Source organism: Mustela putorius, unplaced genomic scaffold, assembly GCF_011764305.1.
Source record: "Mustela putorius furo isolate JIRA1106 unplaced genomic scaffold, ASM1176430v1.1 tig00003834_pilon_pilon_pilon, whole genome shotgun sequence".
Taxonomy (NCBI): Eukaryota; Metazoa; Chordata; class Mammalia; order Carnivora; family Mustelidae; genus Mustela; species Mustela putorius.
This window is the reverse complement of record NW_025421987.1, coordinates 50,344,992-50,351,361: the sequence shown is the minus strand read 5'-3', so window position 1 is coordinate 50,351,361 and position 6,370 is coordinate 50,344,992. Positions and strand designations below refer to the sequence as shown.

Here is a 6,370-nt window from a genome sequence, read left to right as displayed (position 1 = left end):
GTCTGCTTCTCCTTCTGTCTACAGCTCCCCTTGCTTGTGCTTGTGCGCTCTCTCTGACAAGGAAAAAAAAATCCTGTGAGCATTGGGTGATCTAGTAAGCATTTCAGTTTTACAGTGGAGATGTCACAGGAAGAGAGCTAGACCATTTGGTTTGATAACCTTCAAACACTATGGATCGTGGTCTTGTTCCTAAATTTTGCTAATTTTTCTAATCTCTGGCTTGATGGAGGTGAGGATAGGTAATTCTGCCTTCTAGAATCTGTAACCTGAGTGGAAAAAATACTGGAGGATCTCATCTTCTTCCTTATCTAGACTTTCACTTAATTCCAGTGTTTTCAGAATGGTGACTCACCTGATTTGCCCTAGAGAGCACCTATCGCTAAATCCAATCTCTGGTTCAGTTTTTCTAGGGAGCTATGCTCCATTACCTGCTGGGCTGTAGGGGGGTTTTCTCTTCTGTGGGTGGGGTGAGAGATGAACTCTAGAGATTACAGTGCTTCCTGTACCCAGCTTCAACTATTCATATACAGAAATAAATACCACTTCTCACTATTCTCACAGCGGTGGAAGATTTAGTGTATAAAATCAGAGGATGCTTAGTTACATTTGAATTTCAGAGAAACAGTGATTTATTTATATTTCTATTTATTTGTTTATTTATTTATTTTACATTAATTATGTCCCATGTGATGTTTTGGACATATCTGGGCCAAAAAAATGTTATTTAATTTTCAAATTTAACTGAGTATCTTCTAATTGATGTGGTAATTCTATCAGAGTCACCCATTACTTTTAGTTCCTAATCTCTTCTGGAGTATTTTGCTATACATTGATTAGGATTTTATGAGCTGTCCCCTCTCCTGGTATCTAGGTTTCAGCTTGCTGTGTTCTAGAAGTCAGCATGCTTCCACACACTTTGCATCTGCCTAAAATATTGTTGATATATTTTATCTGAGTTCTTCTCTTTTCTCTTCCCTATGTGTTCTAGACTATATACCTTTTGTTTATTTATTTATCCATTTTTTTAAGATTTTTTATTTATTTATTTGACAGAGACAGCGAGAGAGGGAACAAAACAGGGGGAGTGGGAGAGGGAGAAACAGGCTTCCTACTGAGTGGAGAGCCTGATGTGGGCTCTCTCCCAGGATCCTGGGATCATGACCTGAACCAAAGATAGACATTTAATGACTGAGCCACTCAGGTGCCCCACTTTTTTCATTTATTGCCTTTTTGTTCATTTATTGTTGGAAATTTTGGAATGAGTGGTGATTTTTTTGTTTTTTGTTTTTTGTTTTTTGTTTTTTAAATCATGAAGGATCTGTATTTAGATTTAGCCAGCTGGACTCAGTTTAGATCATCCCAATTTTGTTGGCAACATCCAAAGCATCATAGTCAGGGGCCAGCCGAACATATGCCTTCTTCCCTCCATCAGGCCTGCTTAAGGTGTTGACCTTGGCTACATCAATGTCATAGAGCTTCTTCACAGCCTGTTTGATCTGGTGCTTGTTGGCCTTGACATCCACAATGAACACAAGTGTGTTGTTGTCTTCTGTTTTCTTCATGGCTGACTCAGTAGTCAGGGGGAACTTGATGATGGCATAGTGGTCAAGCTTGTTTCTCTTGGGGGCGCTCTTTCGAGGGTATTTGGATTGCCTTCGGAGACGCAGAGTCTTGGGTCGTCAGAACGTAGGTGATGTGCAGATCTTTTTTTTGTGACTGTGGACGCCTTTCAGCACCGCTTTCTTGGCTTTCAAAGCCTTTGCTTTGGCTTCGGCTTTGGGAGGGGCAGGGGCTTCCTTCTTAGCTTTTGGCGCCATCTTTGTAAAAGGCAGAATGAGTGGTAACTAACAAATGTATTTCATATGGCAGATTTACCTGGAAATCTTTGTGATTATTTTAAAACTTCAAGGTTTAGTTTCCAAAATACTCCTTTACATAATATTTTCCATTTTTTCCCAGAATAATTGTCAAGAAGTGAATGAATACACAGAACTAATATTTTTATGATATTGTGGTATTTCTCTTGGTCTTATATGCAGGTTGTAAAATAAAACCTATAGAAAACTTATATTTTCACATCCAGTGAACCTTTTTAAGCTCAGGATGCCTGGGTGGCTCAGTTGGTTAAGTGTCTGCCTTCAGCTCAGGTCATGATCTCAGGATCCTGGATCCTGAGTCCTGCATCAGGCTTCTCCCTCTTCTTGCTCTGCCTCGTTTTTCTGCTCTGCCTGCCACTCCCCCTGATCCCTTGATTATGCTCTCTCTTTCTGACATTGATAAATAAAATCTTTAAAAAAAGAAACTAGTCAAGCTCAGTAATTAAATGATTTGATAAAATTGTTTAAATTTTTTTAAAGATTTATATATTTTAAAGAGAGAGTAAGTGAGTGAGGGGAGGGACAGAGGGAAAAGGAGAGAGAGAATCTTAGCAGACTCCTTGTTGAGCATGGAGCCTGGCTTGCAGGTCTGTCTCAGGATCCCTGAGATCATGACCTGAGACACTTAACAGACTGAGCCACCCAGGCGCTCCTGTTTAATTAAATTTTATATGGGGCACTTTTATTTATATGATGTGGAAAATAGAAATAGTTTTCATAAGCATGCTTTTTGTCACAAAGATAATGATGCAAACATAAAAAATACAGTCAGGATTGATTTCACACTGTCAAAGAGATCTTTAACAACAGAAGTAGATTTTCATATATTTGCACCTAGTAAACTCAAATATACATGAGCATGGTTAGTAAATTAAATGGAAAGATTGTTTTATTTGCCTTAAGGAGACATTACAGTATATGTTCTAAAAGATAAATGAAGAGAGTTGAAATAGAGCATAAGATTGAGCATTTGTCAAATCAAAATCGAAGGCAACAGACAGTAAATTGGATTTTCTTTTACAATAACATGTAGTTCACCTTCTATCATTGTAACAAATATTATAATATATACTTTATGACATCATATCTTTCATCTACTTTTGTTGCTGAAACTCTGAGAATAAAACAGGTCTTTACTATTGCTCTACCACAATTCACTGTTGAGCATGCAAAGTGTGTTTCCTTAAAGATGTGTTTTTCCACAGAGAAAATATTAGCCATCAGTTGTCAACTCAGATCCAGAATAAGTAGCACTATCAGTACCCAGTTCAGGTTCAAAGGAGTCTCTGAATTGTGGTGTTGAGCCTGCTGTAAGTACTAATCATCTCTCAGGGCCCAGCTGTTCTCAACTGGAGGGAAAGAGGCAACTTGGGTAATTCATTGTATCTTTTTTTCCCCCCCATATGCTAAAGAATAAAAGGCAGAACAGGAAAAGAATAACACTTCTTCATTCATCAAATCACAGAAAGTATCTGCTAACTCAGGTGTTGTGTAAAAATACATTACAACCAAGTAAAAAGAAAAAAAAGAAAACACTTTCCCCAGGAACTTTGTAACATTTATATTGTGATTTTTGAGTGTTTGTTAAAGAGATGCTAACCTATTTGTGATCAGCAGTGGAAAATATCTGATGATTCTCATCTCCCTTTCAAGAGATAGAAAATGTAGTTTTCCTGGGACTATATTTCTTAAGCTAATGTGAAATATTTGATACAAAGAATTCCAAAAATTGAAATAGCACCCAGCACTGAAAGGTGAAAAGTGCATATTTTTGTGGAGTTATTTTTTCTTTTCAGCGAGAAGCCTAGTGTAACTGTTGAGTTTCTGCTATGCGCGAAAGTATAATCTACTGGTGTTGAACTAGTTCACTTTATGTACCTCTCACAATCTCCCACATGTGGTGAGTATTTTTACTGGCATTTTAGAGACCAGAACAATGAGTTTTAGAGAGGTTATAAGCAAGCTTTCAATGTTTGGCAGCTAATAAGTGCTACAGAAGAGATTTGAGTCAAGATGACCTGATGTGACAGCCATGCTTGTCCATTACAATAAGAGTCACATGTAGAACATGGTTCAATCAATCATCCATCTTTGAGAAGGACAAATACTTGTAAGTATTTAAACATCCACCTGTCTGGTGACTGATAAAGATTTTGAATTTTTATTTATCTGAAAGCTTTGGGGGGGTTATTTATGGTAATTGGAATATTGAAATGTTTTAAATGATCCTGAGGACTAAATTATCCATTCATTGAGGAGGAGCTAAGTCATAACATGGGAAGAGAAGGTAGATCAATGATAAATAGATTAGATAGATAGGTAGATGATAGATAAATGATCGATGATAGAGAAACAGAGAGATGACATTTTGAGGACTGCTATGATGACTCAGGAGACAGATGTGTTCGTGAAAGGAAATTGCCCATATGGTGCCTCTTCTGGAGACTTTAGTAAAGATTTGAATTACTTTATAGCATTAATTACTTTTAACATTGCTTCTGAATACGACACCATTTTGTGACTAACCATAAGGAAGCACAGATTTTATTAGGGTAATAGTGAGTACTTATTAGATGCCAGGCATGATCCTAGATGTTAGGAATACAAAGATATAAAAACAAAATGAAACAAAACAAATCCATGATTTCTGCTTTCCTGAAGATTTCAGTTCAGTAAGGGAGGTGTATGAAGAAATAATCATGCAAATGACAGTAGAGTCACAATTTTCGTAAGTGTTCTGGGGGAAAAGATAACAGTATAGTTCTGTTCCAGTGGAAAAGAATAGCCAATAAAATTGTGTGTGTGTGTGTGTGTCTGTGTGTGTGTGTGTCTCTGTGTGTGTGTGTCTGTGTGTATGATATGGGATGTGAAGAAAAAAGTGCAGTTGGGGAATGGACTGAACTGAACTGGAGCCAAGGTGGCTAAATTACAGCCAGTGGGTCAAATGTTACTTGTGGCCTGGTTTTGTACAGCTACAAGCTAAGAATGCAATGTTCTTTATATTTTAAAAGATGTACAGATTTACCACACAAATATGCAACAGAGACTGTATGTGGCCTGTGATACTTATAATATTTACTGTCCTGGCATGCCTGGGTGGCTCATTCATTAAGTGTCTGTCTTCAGCTCAAGTCATGATCCCAGGGCCTGGGATTGAGTCCCTCATCTGTCTCCTTACTCGGTGCGAAGCCTGCTTCTCCCTCTCCTACTCCACCTGCTTTTATTCCTGCTCTTGCTGTCTCTCTCTCTTTCAAATAAATAAATAAAATATAAGCAAGTAAGTAAGTGAGCAAATAAATAAATAAATAAATAAATAAGGAAAAAAAATATTTACTGCCTTTCCCTTTCCAGAAAATGTTTACCAGCATGACCTCTGAGTTATTGAGAAGCAGGGCATTCTCTTTTCTGTTCGGGGGGGGGGGGCATCTTCCCTGGTGTTTCAGTAGAGACCTCTCTGAGGTGAGAGAGTATTCATTCTCCTAGCAGGTGATCTGCTTTAGACCAACAAGAGCAAAGATGCTGAGAGGGAGACTGTGTTGTCTGCCAGAGAAACTAATAAGCCAGAGATACGGGAGCAGTGAAAGATGGATGAGTCCAGAGACGAAGGCAGGAATAGTATTAGGTTCAGCTTTATCAAGAGTTTGTCTGTTATTCCAAGCATGATAGAAAGCCTTTGAATGGTTGACAACAGAGAAGTTATATGATCCAGTGAAATTTTTAAGTGAATGGCCGTGTGGAAAAGATCCCTTAGGGGCCAGGGTGGAAGCAAAGAGATTGGCCATGGCTTGTTAGGATTGTGGAGAGGGGAGCGATGGTGCTCCGTCCAGGGTGCTAATACAGCAACAACTTAGGAAGTGAGAAGTAGTTGGATTCATGGTATATATTTTAGTTAGAACTAGTAGAATTTTGTTATGAATTAAACATGAGATGAGAGCAAATATAGTAAGTATCAGAGGAGTTTTGCTGTAAAGGGAAGTGGAAAAAATGGCAGTGGCTGTTAGGGAATTTATTATTTCATCGTTCTATTTATTTTGTTCTACTCTATTTTATTTTATTTTGAGGAAAGCTATTCAGTATGTTTGGCAGCTGGTGAGAATGATTCTGTAGAGGAGAAAAAAATTAATTTGAAGGAAACAGGGGAGATAATTCTGAGTTGAACTCTTCAGTAGGTAGGAAGAGATAGAACCTATTAAAAAGCAATTGTTTATCTTAAATAATGGCATAGGCATTTCATCTGTTTTAATTGAAGAGAAGGCAGAATGCATGTATGCATGTGTTTATTAATAGTGGGAAGATGGAAAAGGTAACATATCGATTATTTTATACTTGTGAATTTCGAAATAAGGTCATTAGCTAAATGAAGGGGTGATGACAGTGTTAATGGTAAAAAGCAAGAAAAAATGTGAAATACATAGTTTGGAAAGAGGGAGTGTGAATTTGTTAGCAGCATAGGATAGTACTACTGTAAGTATATCAGGAAAACAGGATATAAG

At 37.6% G+C, this 6,370-nt stretch overlaps 1 pseudogene; it reads right to left on the bottom strand.

Moving 5' to 3' along the window:
- Window positions 1-1,324: 1,324 nt before the first annotated feature.
- On the bottom strand, window positions 1,325-1,817 carry LOC106006003 (annotated as a pseudogene).
- Between the last annotated feature and the right edge of the window lie 4,553 nt (window positions 1,818-6,370).